The 18,286-nt window shown below is 43.3% G+C and overlaps 1 protein-coding gene across 1 annotated transcript in view; it reads left to right on the top strand.

The window, feature by feature from the left end:
* Window positions 1-853: 853 nt before the first annotated feature.
* Window positions 854-18,286, top strand: part of Tmem45b (transmembrane protein 45B) — a 47,619-nt gene continuing 30,186 nt past the window's right edge. The window contains exon 1 of the mRNA XM_008852115.2: window positions 854-938. The gene's annotated coding sequence lies outside the window, so the exon portion shown is untranslated. The remainder of the gene's footprint in view (window positions 939-18,286) is intronic.

Here is an 18,286-nt window from a genome sequence, read left to right as displayed (position 1 = left end):
CACCTAAGGTGCCAGAAAGCATCTCAGAGATCTAGATCTGTGGTGCTCAGCCCTGACTTGCTTCCACCCATCACTTGCTTTTCATATGTACATCTGCCAACACTCCTCCCTGGTTCATATCAGAAGATACGAAACGAGCCTCAGTGCTGGTGTTCTCTTAGTGTCTTTAAGGGGTGAGGAGTAAGCAGGGTGGCAGGACCAGGTCAGACTCTTAGGTACAAGAGCTCCAAAGATAATTGCAAAGATTTCTATCATCTCAGATACTACAAAAAGTCGTGCATTCTAAAGTAGGAAGCGTTTCCCATACTTTGCCTCTACAACCATGCCCATCTCTTAGATTTGTTGTCAGTTGGGCACATAACATTGAATGAAGGGGGAGAGGGAGACAGGAAGGGAGGGAGAGGGAGGGAGGAGAACTATGTGACACTTCAAGTCGACTACCAAGATTTCCTACAAAAACTAGATTCGGGTCATACATGTTCCACCAGATAATTCCTTTGTTGGAGAGCAAGTGCTGGGCTCTTGTCAGGTGTGTTTTGTGGTTCCTTGGCTGGAGAAGTGTTCAGAGCCACAATCTCTGGGATTGTTCCCCATCTCCCCGCCCAACCCCCACCCCCAGTGATTGCTTTGCCTAGTAGGTCACGGTTGGGTTGGTCGGTGGCCATCCACCTGGATAAGCCAGGAACCTGCAGCTGCTGGTAGCGCACGCCTTAGAGAGTGCCTGGTGCTGTCTACGGAAGGGTCAAGAGAGCAGAGAAGAGCAGTGCCAGGGACCTGAAGCCCTACCTTGGCCAGGACCGGGTTGGGTGATCAAGGGCTGCCCGGCGGGCGGCCGGGGCGGGGTGGGGCGTGGCGGTCTTCGGAGGCTTGCACCTGCTGGGCACCACCGCTGCACTCGCGACCAGCGCTAGCAGTGCACACCTCTGAGGCTCCGGCAGGTCAGATGCCTGATGTGGGCAGGGGGCTCGGGCCGGAAGGGAGGCACTGCCCCAGACGGGCTCCACTTGGGAAGGGAGGCACGGGTGGGGCTGGAGATCCTCCAGGAAGGGGACTGAGACTAAAAGGCGCGCGCAGGTCTGGGATGGAGGAAGACTGATGGAGTGCTCCGGCGGTCCCCGGTTTCTCGCAAGCAGTTGGGCGCCCCCTCGGCGCTGGGGCGGGGGATCCTCCGCACACCCCAGAGACCCTGGAATGAGTCAGGTCCACAGCGTAGTTATTGCCTGGTGACTGGAAGGTGTGAAGCTCCGGCCTCCAACCTACCCCAGGGGTGCAAGCAGCCGACCCCCTGCCTACTGGGGAAACCTCTAGTTGTTTTTAGGCAGCCCGAGTGGCTTCTGGAGACTTGTAACCTGACCGCCGCTCCTTGTTGACTCTGATCTACAAATAACCGGAATCAGATAAGTTCTTTAGGCCAGGAACTATGATAATGCCAGGCGGTTCATACAGTCCCTTGAGCCATCATTTGGCTGGGGGCCTCTAAAATAAGGAGTGAAGCAGTAAGATTGGCTGGGGGTGGGGTGTTGAAAGTGAGGAATCTGATTCCAGAGTGATATAGCTCTGGTGATATGACCCACCCCAAACGGAAGAAAGATTTGTACTTCAGCCAAGGGAAAGGTAGGACTTTCTGAAACGGAAATCCTTTTGAATTTTTAGGGCAGCCCCCCTCTCCTAAAAAGACTGCAACGGCCGTTTCCTTTCCATTCTCTTTGGGGCCCACCGTTCTCTTTCCACACACCATTTCCCGCGTTGCCCCACCCAGGGCTCTATTTGACTTCCAGCATAGCCTTCCAAGCTGGAAAGCTGACCACATTTTATCTAACTACACACCCATTTTAATGGGTACTGGCTTATTGTTTACAAGAAATGTGTACTTTGGTTTTAACTCGGCGTGTGCTTTCTATACAGTAGAGTCTGGATTTTGATCCCTGAGGAACAGGAAGGGGGAGAATCATAATACATGTGAGATGGGGGCCACTTAAGACTCAACTCTTTATAGCAGTTTGTTGTCTTAATAATGATACAGTCACTTGCTGTTCTTTGGAAATGACATGGAAGTGATGTTAAGTCTCCATTGAATATGACCCCTTCGTTTTACAAGGGAAGAGGGTGCTTTGGCAAAGGGCAAGGCATTATCTGGTTGCCTTATTTGTAATGCCATTCTAAGGACCAAGCATTCTTCCTCTTTCTAAAGAACTTTGATTTGCTATCACTCTCCCAGGAAAGGTGGAAAGAGGTCCAGGACTATCCTCAGATCTTGCACTCTCCCTTGTATTCAGTGGGTTTTCCTCCCCTGCCTTTCTGATGGATTCTGGCTGTGATGGCCCAGGTAAACCCTATTGAATCCCACATGTGGCGCCAATTATTCTGTTTGGGATCTTCCCTGATGTGCCTTTAGTTATGACTGTGGCTTAATCTGGACAAATGGCACTTTGAGGTGAATATTAGAGAGGAGAGAGGTTAAGAAGAGGACTCCTATTTCTTACTTTCCATCACTTCAAGAAGGCATCAGCTGTATGTGCAGATGTTCAAAATACAGATACAATCCATGATGAGTATACTCAAAGAATTATCACAGAGTATCACTCTTTTGCTTGTTGAACATGGGTAAAGAAACAGTTTTGCCACATCTAAAACCACTCCCACAGCCAAAGTCCATGAGAGGTTGCAAAACTTTTTAATTGTAAGGAAATTAAAGTCATTGGTATGTCATCACGGAATAGTGCCTATGTGCACATTTCCTGTCTGCATTTGTATCTAAAGACAGTCTTAGACAAACACTAGATTATTCATAGTATTAGACCCCACCGAATGTGGACAGTTGGAGACCACACACAAGTGCTCTGATCCCCACACTTCATCTGAACTCTGAACTTCCATCCTTTTAACTAGCCAGCTCTTTTCCCCAAAATCATCACTGGAACTGGAAACAAACAAAACAGATAATTTAAAGTTCATCTTTTTGGGTTTCTCTTACCTGTCCTTCTGTATAAAACTTAGATGAGCAAAATGCACATTACTGGAGACCAGAAGGAAATTCAAATGGTCTATCAGCCAGCTGTATGTGATGCAGAGTTACCATCACATACTAAAGATGTCAAGGCAAGCCACATTTCGATACTATAAGGCATCATCAGTAGCTTTTTGGTAGACCAGAATTATGGGTATTTGCAGAGCACAAAGGGATTTATGGAAGCACCACTGGGAGAGAAGAGCAGTGTCGCTATTCCATAAACAAGGAAACTGAAACCAAACCTTTAGTACCTGGTCCAGGGTTGTCCAGTTACTAAATGACAGACAGCACAGACTCAAACCAGAATTTCTTCCAGAATACTACAGTTCCCGCTAGTTAATTTTGTTGTTATTTATTTTTGTGATGAAAGATTATAATTTTTTTCTTCTGAACATTCATTTGTTTTATATGTGCATGTAGATATACATAATTATTTGAGGATTTCATAGATATATACAATGAATTTGGTCCCAGCCCCCAATTCCCCCCAACACTTCCCAAACCCCACACATGACCCTGTCCCAACTTCATGTCTTTTTTGTTAACTTACTGAGTCCAGTTAGTGCTGCCTGCATGACCATGGGTGTGGAGTCACCCTCCAGAGCACCAGGCAACCTACTGAGAGCCACATCCCTGAAGAAAAATGACTCCCTCTCCCAGTAGCCATCAAATGCTAATAGCTCCTCAGCCAGGGGTGGGGCCTCATGTGCCTCTCTCCCATGTGTGTTGGAATGTTGGCTGTCTTGATCCTATGCAGGTCTTCAGGTCTTATGCAGCTGCTGTGAGTTCATGAGTGCATGGCCCTGTTGTGTCCAGAAGACACTACTTCACAGCAGTCCTCCCCCAACCTTGGGGCTGGAGAGATGGCTCAGCAGTTAAGAACACTGGTTATTCTTGCAGAAGACCCAGGTTTGAATCCCAGCACCCACATGGCAGCTAACAACTGCCCATAACTCCAGTCCCAGGGGATCCAACTGCCTCTTCTGACCTCCACAGGCATTGTGGGACACAGGTGCACTTACCTACATGCAGGCAATACACACATACACATAAGAAAAATAAATAAATAAAATTAAAAAAAAAAAAAGAACCACCTCTTCTGCGATGTTTCCTGGACCTCGTGGGGGGATAATATAGATGTCCATTTAGGGCTGAGCACTTCACAATCACTTATTCTTTGAACTTTGGCCAGTTGTGAGTCTCTATTAGCTGCCACCCACTGCAAAAAGAAGCTACTCTGAAGAGAGCCAAGAGCTGCACTAATTTATAGGCATAGAGATAAGTATTTAGAAGGCACTTTGTTACTATGTCCACTGAACATAATAATTGTGGCAGATTCTCTTCTAGGGCTTGTGACCTCCCCAGCCACAGGTTAGGAGCTAGGCTTACAGGACCAGGCATAAGTTCCCTCCTGTAGAGCAGACCTTAAATCCAATCAAAAAGCAATTGGTTACTCCCATAAAACTCATGCCACTGATTGCATAAGTGTACATATCTTGCCAGGCCAGTCACTATTATAGCTCTCAGAGTTCACAACTGTGTGAGACTGTTCATGGATATTTCTCCCCCAACACCCTGGATAGCAACTTCTGGCATTATAAAAGCAAGCCATCAGTGAGGAAACTTCCAGTTTGGTACCAACTTGATTTCTCCATATCCTGGAACAGAAGTGTGTGGTATCTTCAGCAATAGGGTCTTACCATGAAATTCTGGTGGGAAACTAAGAGCAATGGCAATATGCTGTATTGTTTGGCAGGGGGCATACTCTGGGACTCCTCTGACCAACAACTCAAAGGGAGCTATCCCACACCTGGCTCTGGAATTTTTATTTAATAACTTATGGCTTCTAGAAGGAGCATTATCCCTCCATGTAGGATACCTGCATTCAAATTGTGTTTTTTAGTGAGCTTACAAAATAGATTTCCATAAGGCTTTTCCAAACCTCCTTAGTGTTAGTTATCCTTCTCCCCACCCTTTCCTCTGCCTTACCCTCCCATCCTGTCCATTAACCCTCCCCATGTTCCCCCTTGCCCCCTTCATACCTGTCCTTTCTACCCTAATATAGTGTTTATCCTTGATGGGATGATGTGTTTCTTGCAGTCAACAAAAAGATTCTGTTTTCTGATCCAATCTGCTAGTCTGTGTCTAGCAGAGAGAATTGCGGCTATTAATGTTCAGAGTTAGTATTGAAAGGAGTGTATTGATGCCCATTATTTTGTTGGTTTTAGTGTTTTGGGATTTCTTAGCCCTCTTTTGCTTAATGAGCAACTTGGCATTGTTTATGTTTTTCCTCTGCTAGCTTCTTGACTGTGCTTATCTTTTTCTTCAATCTGAAGTATTCTCTCCAGTGTTTTCTGTAGGGCTGACTTGGTGATCAACTCCTTTAGTCTGTTTTTATCTGGAAAGTTTTACTAGATGTATTAGGATGGGTTGGCAGTTATAATCGTTCAGAATTTGAAATACATCATTCCAAGCCTTTCTTGTCCTTAGTGTTTCAAATTAAAAAGTCAGAGCTGGGCATGGTGGCACATTCCTTTAATACCAGCACTTGGGAGGCAGAGGCAGGCAGATCTCTGTGAGTTCCAGGCCAGCCAGGGCTACATAGTGAGATTCCATCTAAAAAAAAAAAAAAGTTGGCAATTATTCTGATGTGCCTGCCTCTCTAAGTCACCTGGCCCTTCTATCTTGCCATTTTCAATATGCTTTCTTTGTTCTTTACATTCAGTATTTTAACTACAATAGGATATGGGGAGTACCTTGCTGGTCCTATTTGATGTTTCTGTGTGCCTCTTGTATCTGGATGAGCTTCTCTTTCCCTAGATTTGGGAAATTTCCCTCTATGGCTTTATTAAAAATATTTTTATGCTCTTTTCATGAAATACTTCTCCTTCTTGCCTGCCCATAATTCATAAATATTGCCTTTTCATAGTGTCCCAAAGTTCTTTCTGTTCATATATTTTTATGAACTGATTTATATTTAAATTTATCATTGACCTTGACTGAACAATCCAGTTCCTCTGTTTTGTCTTCAAACCCTCACATTCTGCCTTCCACATGACTCATACTATTAATGAGACCTTCCACTTAACTTTTTATTTGATGTATTTTGTTTTTCATTTCCATCATCATTTTTGTTTGGAATGTCTTCAGTGTTTCTTTCTCTTTACTGAAATCTATTTTCATATCCTGAACTTTTTCCTTCATTCAGCCGGTTGTGTTTTCTTATAAAATATTCATGTCTTCATTGAGTGTTTTGAATGCATGCTCATTTTTTAAAATTTTGCACCTGGGGCTGGAGAGATGGCTCAGTGGTTAAGAGCACTGACTGCTTTTGCAGAGGACACAGGTTCAATTCCCAGCACCCACATGGCGGCTATGAACCATCCTTAACTCCAGTTCCAGAGGAATCTGAAGCCTCTTCTGATCTCTGCGGCATTGCATGACATGGGTGCACTCACATACATGCAGGCAATACACTCGTACACATAAAACAAAAATAATAAATAAAATATTTTTAAAATTTTGCACCTGGAATTTCAGCCAAATAATTTCCCTCAGGGGTCACTGCCATGGGATTGGTAATTTTTGAAAGACACATGTTGTCTTGGTTTTTCATATTACTTCTGTTTCTGTGCTGGGATCTGCCCATCTGGGGTTAAATAGTTGAGTTTTTACTCATTCTTCTTTTAATTCAGGTCACCTCTCATATCAGTGGAGGTGTTTTCAGGATTCAAGAGAGACTAGGCTGTAGTACATTTGTGGTTATGCCGTCCTCTATTAAACTGGTGTTCTATGCACCAGGTTCTATCCCTAATTCTTCCTTACAGATTATGAACTGTCTGCAGCAACAGTCACTGTCCAGTGGTTAACCCAACTTGATAAAATGACTACAAAACAGACATTTGTGAAATACCCCTTGCTTTATTAAAGAGACCTGAAGAGTACTGTATATACTAGTGTGTTAGTTCTTGTGAACATGAATCCAAAGGAAAAGAAAAACAAAAAGAAGTTATCACACAGTGAGACTGGTAATTAGTAGTAAGTGGTTAGCTGGAAAGTACTTGAAGAGGTACAAAAGAAAAATGGAGCAAGGACCAGAAGTTTGAGTTAACAGTAGACTAAGAAGAAAGAGGTAAAGAAAGGTACTCAGGCATGATGAGCAGGATCAACCATTGGACTTTGAAGGATGTAATGTAAGACAAAATGGTATGGGAAAAGGAGGGAGAAAAGAAAAAGAAAAAAAGAAAGGGATAGAGCACATTTTAAAAGAAGGAAGAGGAGGAGGAGAAAGAGGAGGAGGAGGAAGAGCCTGAACAGTAGGGGAAAGTGCTGGCTTGTTCCCCTGCCCTAGGGTGTTATATAGATAAGGGACAACTAGCTGGAGGGGTAACTAGAGCACGGTGAAGACAGAATAAAATCACTGGCTTCGATGTTTTTTTCCTCCATGTTTTCACCAGTCCTGTTCTTTTCTTGTAAATTCCCAGTTCCTCTTCTGTGAGGAGTTTTCTGTGAGCAGGAGATAGCCAAGGAAAATTCTGCCCAGCCATGGTTGCTGGGATCCTGGTCAGTGGCAGGTGCAGGTAGTTATATGGTCTCATAGCACTTGTTCAGAGCTTGTGCTTCGTTACCACAGTTTTGCAGTTCCCTATTGGGATGCTCATGGTAGTCCAAGTGGAAGCTGCTGGGGACCCCTTACATTAAATCCTTATCAGTTCAGTATTTCCTGGAAGAGGTCTTGTAGCTGACTGCATAGTCTACCAGATTCTGCAGTCACAGTGTTGTTTGCAGTTTGGTTAAGTCCAGTCTGACAGACAAGGAAGTTTGCTGGGCTCTTGATCAAGTGGATACTGGGCACTGGAGCAGCAGTTGATGGAATGATAAAATATTCCCGTTCCCTTCATTTCCCTCCATAATCTTCCATTTTACCCAGAAGCCTATTATATATATATATATATATATATATATATAGAGAGAGAGAGAGAGAGAGAGAGAGAGAGAGAGAGAGTCTCACTATATAGCCCAAGCTAAACTCAAACTTTGAATCCTCTGGCATTGGCCTACCAAGCACTGGGATTACAGGCATACACATACACCACCACACCTTGTTTTCTCCTGAACACTTCTTCTTTTTCTATGAAGCAAAGTTGAGGTTTATTAAAACACATTTTAATATAATTTTTAAGTATAAGGGTTAAGAGGAAGAGTGGTATTTGGGAAGAAAGTAAGATGCACCTAAGGGCCTCTGTTAGAGTCCTTACTCTTTTTCATTTCTTATATTAACCATATTTGAGATAACCGCATAATGATGATAAATTCTGGTACATAAAAGAAAGCCACTTAAGAAATGTAGAGAAGGGGCTGGAGAGATGGCTCAGTGGTTAAGAACACTGACTGTTCTTTCAGAAGTCCTGGTTTCCATTCCCAGTATGGCAGCTAACAAACATCTGTAACTCCAGTTCCAGGGGAATCTGGCACCCTCTTCCTATCTTCATGGGAATTGCATGATATGGGTGTACTCACATACATGCAAGCAATACAATCATACACATAAAATAATGATAATAAATAAAATATTTTAATAAAAAAAGAAATGTGGAGAAGGGGCCTGGGAGATAGCTTAGTGGGTAAGAGTGCTTGCTATGCAAAAATGAAGACCTGAGTTTGAATTCCCACCTCCCATATAAGTTTCATGGCCACAAGCCTCTGTAACCCAGTGTTAGGGGTGGGGGCAAGAGAACAGGATCACCAGCTTGCTGGCCACCAGACTAGCTTCAAGTTTAGTAGAAACCCTGTCTCAAAGGAATAAGGTAAAGAGGGACATAGCAGGATACTCCACACCCTCCTCTGGCCTTCACACATGTACACAGGCATGTGCACCCACACACATATGCATGCACACACAGGCACACAAAGAAGCACAGAGAAAACCATACATTTTAAATTAATCATTTTGAGTTTTTGTTTTGAGACAAGGTCCTACTGTGCAGCCCCAAATGCCCTGGAACTGGGTATGTAAACCAGGCTGACCTTGAACTCACAGAGTTTCACCTGCCTCTGCCTCCCTGAGTGTTGGGATTAAAGGCATGCACTACCATGCTCAGCTATTTTGAAATTCTTAATGAACTAGATTCACATAAAATATTCAACATATCATAAAATCACTTGTTGAAAGTAATATTGAAGTAAACTTTTTAATGGAATACTGAATATTTACTTTTTTCAGACGAGGTCTCACTATCTAGCCCTGGTTGGCTTGGAACTTGTTCTGCAGGCTGACCTGGAACTTTCTCTGTAGACCAGGCTGGCCTCAAACTCACAAATCTATGCACCACCATACCTAGCCCTTGACTTGAACTCTTAGAACCTGAATCCAAAAATCCCATGTTGGGGGACCCTGCTGCTAGGGTTGTAGTCCTCCATGTCCGGATAGCTCTAAGGGGCTCTGCACTATATGGAAGGACTCCCCTTCTCAGCTCTAAGGGGCTCTGCGCTATTTGGAAGGACTCCCCTTCTCAGCGGGGGGGCCTCCTGCTCTCTGCCTGACTTACCTGGAAAATGCCGCCAAGCACGGATGCCTGACTATATTTGGAACATGACTTTTGGCATAGTTACCTGGAGTAAAACCTACCCCCAGGTTTTTTTTATATGATAATTAGGCATTGCCCCATAGTTGATGATAGGATCCTGCTACCACATGTAAATAAAGCATGCTATGAGCACCTATCAGCTGAAGCATTGGCTACTGCCTCCACACTATATTTTCCCTAACGGAGCTGTTTCACTGAGTCTGGAGCTGTTTGTATCACTGAACCTGCCTCCCCAGAAGGGCTTTCTTCCCTCAGTGCTCACCGGCCGTCCCTGACCCTGTTCGTCGCTTCTGCTCCCTTTGTCCTTGTGGACCGGTGGCCAACGACACATGAGGAAAGGGAGAGACCCCACAATCCCATCTTTGTTCAATGTTTTCATATAAATATTTATGAAATTTAAATATGTAGCCCCCAGCTGGCCTGGAACTAATTATATAGACAAGGTTGGTCTTGGTCTCACAGAGGTCCACCTGCCTTTGCTTCCCAAGTGCTGTGCACTACCACACCCATCTCAAGTTACTTCTTTTGATTTGCTTTATTGGTCTGAAGTCGGAGATAGCAAGCCATATCCTTCCTGAATTCTACACTACAACATAGATGTTCTTTGACTTATGATGTGGTTATATATTCTAATAAACACATTGTATAAATTGGAAATACTGTTAAGGCAAAACTGCATTTACTGCACTATCCCCTGAACATCCTCACTTAGCAACACAGAACACTCTAGAGTGTGGGTTGTTTGCTCCTGTGATCACATGGCTGCCTAGGAGCTATAACTTGCTGCTGCTACCGCCGCCTAGCATTGCAAGAGATCTTACTACATGCATATGGTTAGCCCAGAAAAATCAAAACTCAGACTCTCAAGTTTAGTGTCTACTGAATGTTTATGGCTTTCACACTATCATGAAGTCAAAAAAAATCCTGAGTCCAGATTAAAAGCCCCATCGAAAGAAGAAAGAAAGAGAGAAAGAAAGAAAGAAAGAAAAGAAAGAAAAGAAAAAGAAAGAGGAAAAAGAAATCCTATGTCACACTTTTACTGATCGGCTGGCCAGGGTTCTTTTACTCTAACTCAATAGGAATCATGGGTTTGCAAGGAGAAGCTCTTCTGGGATGGCAGTCCGGAGCCCTTGAGTGCTCAAGACCTACATGCCAGATGGTAGGCCTGGAGACTTACCCTCCAAACCTGAGAGCCAGCAGCCTACTGATCTGGGATTTAGAAGCCAGAGATGTATAGTTCTAGGCACTCAGTTTGGAAGTTTGTTGCTCCGGTCCTTAACTGCCAGTGGCCTTGGCACTTGGCAACCATTTTACTCCATTGTTTTCAATGGCAGTGTCCCAGACCACAGCAAGCAGCAGCAGACAGCACCTTCTAGAATTAGAGCTCTGATACAGGCTTCGGGTGCTGGGATCTTCCGATTCAAAGTGATACGTTACAGCTCTCAGGCCAAGGGTGTCACAATCCCCAGCCCCTGACAAGAGCTAGTGTTACATTCCTTGGGCCTGGGTGTCTGAGACCCCTGGCCTTGAGGTGTGGCAGCTCTCCAAAATGCTTCCAGGAACTGGGGCCCAGTTTCCCTTCTTCAGCTCATCATTCTACTGCCCATCATTTCTGCCCCGGCCTCTCTCTGCAACTCTTCAGTCACCCTCTTGTCATCAGTGCCACTGAAACTGTGTCTGCAGCTCCAACACTGCTGCCCCTCAGCTCCCACAGCTCCACTTCCGCTTTTGTCATCCTCTCTTGGTGCTCCCGCTCAGCCTGCTCAAATGATAAGCATCAAAAGCAGTCAAGGAAGGACCACTAGAGAGAAGCTAGCTTGATGTTCCAACACCAAAGGGCAGCATAAAATGGTCTCATTGTGTGTGTGTGTGTGTGTGTGTGTGTGTGTGTGTGTGTGTAACATTTTTCTCTTGCTTTTGATTTTGCCTTTCATGTGGATGCTTTGTTCAAATGTTCATGGCTAAGAACCACGTGCTGCCAATCATAATGTTGCACACTTGTGATCCTAGCACTTAGGAGACTGAAGCAGGAGAATCATAAATTTGAGGTAAGCCACAAAGCAAGTTTCAGGACAGCCTGAGTAAAATAGAAAGGCCCTGTCTCAGAGAGAAAAGGAAAGAGAGAAATAGGAAAAGAAGGAGGGAGACAATGGTGGAAAGGAGGGAGGGAGGGAGGGAGGGAGGGAGGGAGGGAGCGAGGGAGGGGAGAAAAAAGGTAGTTGTCAGTCTGTGAAAAAAGGTAGCTGTCAGTCTGTGAACATGACTTATATATTGGTGGGCTTCTTTGCATGACAATTAGAACAGGCTTTTTTGATGGCTTATCAAATATCTGTAAAAGATTTCTGCTACAATCAGTTTCTCAGTAGAAAGACTACATCTCTAGCAGTTTATTCCTTTTAATATATTTTAACATTTATTTATTTATTTATTATGTGTGCATGAATATACATGCCACAACACATATGTGAGATCAGAAGAGGTCAGAGGACAGCTTTCAGGAGTCCACTCTCTCTTTCTGTCATGTGGGTCCCAGGAACTGAACTCAGGTCATTAGGCTTGGCAGCAAGTTCCTTAGTCTACTGAGCCATCTCACTGGCCCCAGCCATTTATCTTGTTTAAGAAGTGGCATTAATAATTTAGATTACTAGCAGAACACAGTGGCACATGCTTGTAATCTCAGTCCTTTCAGAGGTCAAGGCAGGAGGTTTGCAAGCTCAAGATCAGCCTGGGAAACTTAACAAGACCCTGCCTCAAATTAAACTTTGTAAAGAGCTAGAGGAGTAGTTCCATGATGGAGCAGTTCCCTACCATGTGTAATACCCTTGGCTTAATTATCATTATCACAAATAATAGCTTAGATTTACTTATTATATGATGTTGTTGATGGTACAGGTTCCTCTTGTGAGGTGGTGTGCTAAATTACTATAACAAATATCTGAGACTTACACTCGCAGAAAAATTTCTTTGGCTCATGGTTTCAGCCCGTGATCAGTTTTAGGACATGTGAAGAAACCAGGTGTCCTGGTCTGTTTCTTCATTGCTGTGACAAAATACTCTGACCACTACCAACTTGGGGAGGAAAGGGTTTATTTAGCTTACATATCCCAGGTCACAGTTCACGCCAGGAGCCCAAGGTAGGAACTCAGGGCAGGAACCTGGAGGCAGGAGCTGGAGCACTCCCCTGCCCCCCCCTTTTTTCTTATGCAACACAGGCCCACCTGCCCAGGGGTGGCAACACCCACAGTCACTGGGCCCTCCCACATCACACAACAATCAAGAAGATGCCTCACAGACATGGCTGCAGGCCAGTCCAATGAAGGCAATTCCCCAATTGAGGCTCCCTCAACCCAGGTGTGTCAAGTTGACACTAAAGCTATCCAGCACACCAGGTAATACATGTCACAGGTTTAACTTTCAGCCACTCCGTTCCCAGCCAAGCCATCAGACTACATTTTCTACTGTGGACTTCTCCTTTTCAATTAGTTTCAAAGAAGAAAGAAAACTTTTGAAAGGCCAGGACCCAGCCAATGCCCAGTGCATTACAGGAACTTGGTTGGCATGTGATGACTTAACTTGATCCCATTATCTATTTCAAACTAGCCCTTCCAACTGTCCCTTGCTATTTCCTGTTTCTCTTTTGTCTTTTTATTTCACCTCCCCAAGGATGACACTTGTGGTTCTCAAATTTGATGGTGTATAACAGCTATAAGGAAATAGAGTTGGAAGGTCTCAAACTGTAAGACTCTAACTTGAATTTTCAAGGGTCAAAACTCCACATACCTTATTAAGCATGTGATTATTTCTCGGGTTCTCAATGAACAACTTCCGTACACGTCTATCCTTAACCACAGTTCAACTGAGATTCTTGTCTGGCCTCTGCTTCCCTTCCTTGACAGTGGTGCCCTACACGTCCTTCTGTTTCCTTTGATCCAAATTTTCTCTTGGATCTGTTATAAGGTTGTTTTATTCTTCTGCCCTCCATCTTTATTTGGAATCTGATATATTTTATGCATAGGACAGTGTTCAAATTTCAGAATACCTTCTTTGCCAATCATGCAGACATCTTTCCAGACCTAAAGTAAACTCAGTATGAAAGTCTTTCTTCTGTAACCTCCGACACCATTCTTGTTTGGCGCTCATTGGGGCTGTTTGTTTTATATAGAGACTTGAGAACAGTAACTATAGTGTGAACCAGTGTTTCTTAGTCATTATCACTAGCCATATAACTTGTACCCTCAAGGACATGGAAACTTGGCTGAGAATCATCTGGCATAAGCCAGAATCTCTCTTTATGCCAATCAAATTATGCTAGTCCAAAATTCACATCTGTTTCAATTGAAACTCATTTTCTCTGAAATCTTATCTTTAGGTGAAATTTATATTGCAGAAAGATATTGGTTCTGTGATTTCGGATAAACTTTGTTGGTGAGAAAGTTTGGGTGACTGATCTGAGGAAACATGAATAAACATCTTTTCACTCCAGATGGGGCACTGACAACTCACCAAAGTCATTACTCCACCCAGTCTAGCTTAGTGAGTTTATTGGAGTTACTTACAGGGGCATATGTGAGGGTTATTTACAGGAGTATGGACAAGGCAAGTTAGGCTACATCACCAAAAAAGTCCACCCTAGCATGAAAGTTGCAACCCTAGATCTTCCTGGACAACTTCAGGCAGCTCAGGAAGCTCTCGTCCCCTGCAGCTGTTACAGTTTATATAACCTGCTGAGGTGGGGTGGGGGTGAGGGGGATGGGGGTGAACTTTGTAGCTTTCTGAGCTTCCTGAGCTTTGTAAATTACATGGGCTTCTCCCCTCTCTCTGGGAGGGAGTGTTTCAATGTAAAAGAAATGACTATATTATACTCAGACTGTGGCACAGTACCAGATAAAAGACACACTAATAGCTACAAATTATGTGAAACAGTGGTTGGTACCTGTAAACTACCAACAAATAGATTTATGAAGCTAAATTGCATCAGTTTGGTTCATTTCAGGACTATCATTGTACATCAAGCTTGTACTGTATCTTGAGTTTATAGTGAAGTAAATAAGCTCTCTGCTTTTGAGGAGCACATAGCCTAATGGGAAAGACATTAAGTACATAATTTTAAAATGACAGTGTATTGATTCATTTTTTATTAGCATAACAAAGCTAGAAATCTTCAAAGTAGATTATTTAGCCCACAGTTCTGGTAGCTCAAGGTCATATAACACTGATACCAGCTTAGCTCTGGTAAGGACACCATGATGACAGAGTAAGAACCCAGAGTGTAAGAGGGCCAAGTACAGCCTCCCACCAGACCTCACCTGAAAGGTCCTTTTATTATGGCCACACTGAGGACCAAACTTGCAGTCCATGAATGCTTGGTGGGCACACCCTAACCATATCCCAAACATAATACATTGGTGCAGAGTACAAAGATAGCATAGAGATGGGGCACTTAGCCAGCCCTAGAGATTTCCACACTTCCTAGAGGAGATAAGGGCTGAGTTTTATTAAAACCTGAGACAAGTTGAGTCAGGTAGAAAGAAATGAAAAGGATATAGGAGGTGGTGGGAGTAACAAGAGTAACAAAGGTATTCGGTAAATTCATGGTGGGGAGAAATGGGAGATGAGGCTGGAAAGGAGCCATACCTTGTGCACATGCCGTGTGAAGTGGCACAGACCACCTCATGTGGTAGTCTTTAAATGAAATTGTTTACGCTTTACCATAGTATAGCCAGATGTGCATTGTAGGTGACAACTAGATGGAAGGAAATTTCATGGACAGCAGGACTTGAGGTATTGCAAGTAGTCAAGGCATAAAAAGGATGAAAAAAATAATAAACTAAGAACATTGTTGCAGAAATCGAAAAGAAAAAGAATGCTAATTTAGAGAAACAAGATAAGCAGCATTTTGGGTGTCTGAGGGAAACAGGGCCCTGGGGAATAGTAAGAAGCAGAGTCTAGGACTACTCCCAAGATCCCAGCTTTATAAGTCCCTGAGTCTGGGCTGTGAAAGAGAAGTCAATTTGGCAATGAGAGAAGATGGTGAATTTGCTTTGGGACATACTGACTTTGAAGTATCTAAGGAGCATCTACATGCTTTTGTATCTGTCAGATCAGCAGAGTGTGGGATTATCTGATGAGATCAAGACTAGAGATAAAGTTATAGGAATTATCAGTATGGAAGTGATACTTTAAGTATTTAAAGTATTTTAAATAATACTTTATTATTTTAAGAAGAAACAGCAAACTTAAGAGTTTGCATATGATAAGACCTTTAAAGTATTTTAAATAATACTTTATTATTTTAAGAAGAAACAGCAAACTTGAGTTTGCATATGATAAGACCTTTTTTTTTTTTTCTTTTTTTGTCTTTTTTTGAGACAGGGTCTCCCTGTAGCCCCAGCTGGCCTAGAACTCACTATGTAGACCAGGCTGGCCTTGAACTCACAGGGGTCTGTCTGCCTTGGTCTCCCAAGTGCTGGGATTAAAGGCGTGCACTACCATAAGACCATTGAGCAAAAGAAAACATTAGGAGAGACAGCCTGAAGAGAGAAAAATCTTTGCCAGCTATTTATCTGACAAGGAATCAATATATAAAATGTATCTTTAAAAACTCAAAAAAGTGGGCTGGAGAGATGGCTCAGCAAGTAAGAGCACTGACTGCTCTTGCAGAGGACCCAGGTTCGATTCCCAGAGCCCACATGGTAGCTACGAACCATTCTTAACTCCAGTTCCAGGGGAATTCAAAGCCTTCTTCTGACCTCCGCTGCATGGCACAACACGGGTACATTCACATACATGCAGGCAATACACTCATACACATAAAATAAAAATAATAAATAAAATATTTTTTTAAAAACTCAAAAAGTGAACTACAAAAGATCAAATTATCCACCAAATCTGCTGATACATGCCTGTAATCAGGAGGCCAAGGCAGGAGGATGCAACAAATCAACTTGATTTATATAGTAAATTCTAGACCTTGTCTCAAAACAGACCATAAAAATAATAATAACACAATTAATAAATGGACGAATTCCCTGACAGCTCTCAAAATAAGAAGTACAGGTCACCAGTAAATAAATGAAAAAAAAAATGTTCAACATCTTTAACCATCAGAGAAAGGCAAATTAAATCTGCTGAGATTCTATCTCACTGCAGTCAGAATGGCTGTCATCAAAAAACAAAATGCTGGTGAAGATGCAGAGCAAAGGAACCCTGATACACTGTTGGTGGGAGTACAAACAAGTGCAGCCACTGCGGAAAACCACACGGTGGGTCCTCAAAAAACAACAGTAGGAACACCATATGATCCGGCTATAGCATTCCCGGTATAAGGTTGAAGGAATCAAAGTTGGCACACCACGGAGATGCCTGCATGCCCATGTTTACTGCAGCACTATTCACAACAGCACTCGGGAGGCAGAGGCAGGTGGATCTCTGTGAGTTCAAGGCCAGCCTGGTCTGCATAGTGAGTTCCAGGACAGCTGAGGCTACAGGGAGACCCTGTCTCAAAAATACCAAAAAAAAATTCTAAAAAAAGAATTCCAGGTTTCTCATCCCCTCCGTCCACCCCCCACTCACGCCCTATTGGTACTGAGACCAGGTATAAAATCACCAGATTAAAGAGGAAACTTCCATTTATAAAACAGTAATCAGCTACTAGACACTTTCAGTTAAACCTCGCGAGATCCCCCAAAGGTAGGGTATGATGGTTAATCTTCACTGACAAGCTGACAGGGTTTAGAATCACCTAGGAGATGGAGGTGCACTTCCACGAGGGCATTTCCATCAGAGTAAATAGTGGGAGAAGAGGGGGCCCAAATGAACATGGTACCATCCCATGGGCCAGAGCTCCAACAGAATTAAAGGGGAAAAGGAAAGCCACGGCGGGGGGGGGGGGGCGCCAGGGGACGCCAGCATTCCTTTTGGCCTGCTTCCTGGTCCACTATGCCTCGAACTACTCTGCTCTGCCAACACCACCTTCCAAGATGGATTGAATCTCCCCCCCAAGTTGTTAATGTCACAGTCTGTCACTACAGTAAGAAACTAACACAAGGAATGTTTCTGTTCCTGTTTTAGGAAGAGTGGTGAGATTCAGAGATGCTAAGGAACTTGACCAAGGTCTTTCCAGTAAAAGTGGCAAAACCAGGATTGAGTGTAGATTCGGTATTCTATAGTTCATGATTTTATGTGACTATATTCCTCCTCAAAGTAAACTTTAAGTGTCCGTCTGCCTTTAGGAAATAGAATGCACCAATACTAAAATAACATTTGACTTCTTTCATTAAAATATTTTATTTTTATGTATACATGTGTTTAGCCTGTACGTATGTAAGTGCATATGTGTAGTACAAAGCCTGCAGAGGCCAGAAGAGGGTGTCAGATCCCCTGGAACTGTAGTTAGGGATGGTTATTGATCACCATGTGGGTGCTGGGAATTGAACCCGGGTCCTTGGAAGAACAGCAAGTGTTCCAGCTCCTGACTTAAATCTTTTCTGTCTCAGCCTTTCTCAGGCTATGTGTGAGTTGGTTTATATTCTTTTCTGGAGACTCTTGGGCATTTAGGGCCACAATGTCTGTTTGATTTGACTTTTTAGTATATTCTTTTGTTATGTCTCAATCCAACACAATTTCAATACTTGGTGGATCCATGGAAGATGGACTCATGGTCTTTCTTGATAAATGAGGTAAGAGAGAC

This window comes from Nannospalax galili, unplaced genomic scaffold (genome assembly GCF_000622305.1).
Source record: "Nannospalax galili isolate Female #2095 unplaced genomic scaffold, S.galili_v1.0 scaffold6, whole genome shotgun sequence".
Taxonomy (NCBI): domain Eukaryota; kingdom Metazoa; phylum Chordata; class Mammalia; order Rodentia; family Spalacidae; genus Nannospalax; species Nannospalax galili.
The sequence above is the reverse complement of the archived record's forward strand: the minus strand, read 5'-3'. Positions and strand labels throughout refer to the sequence as shown.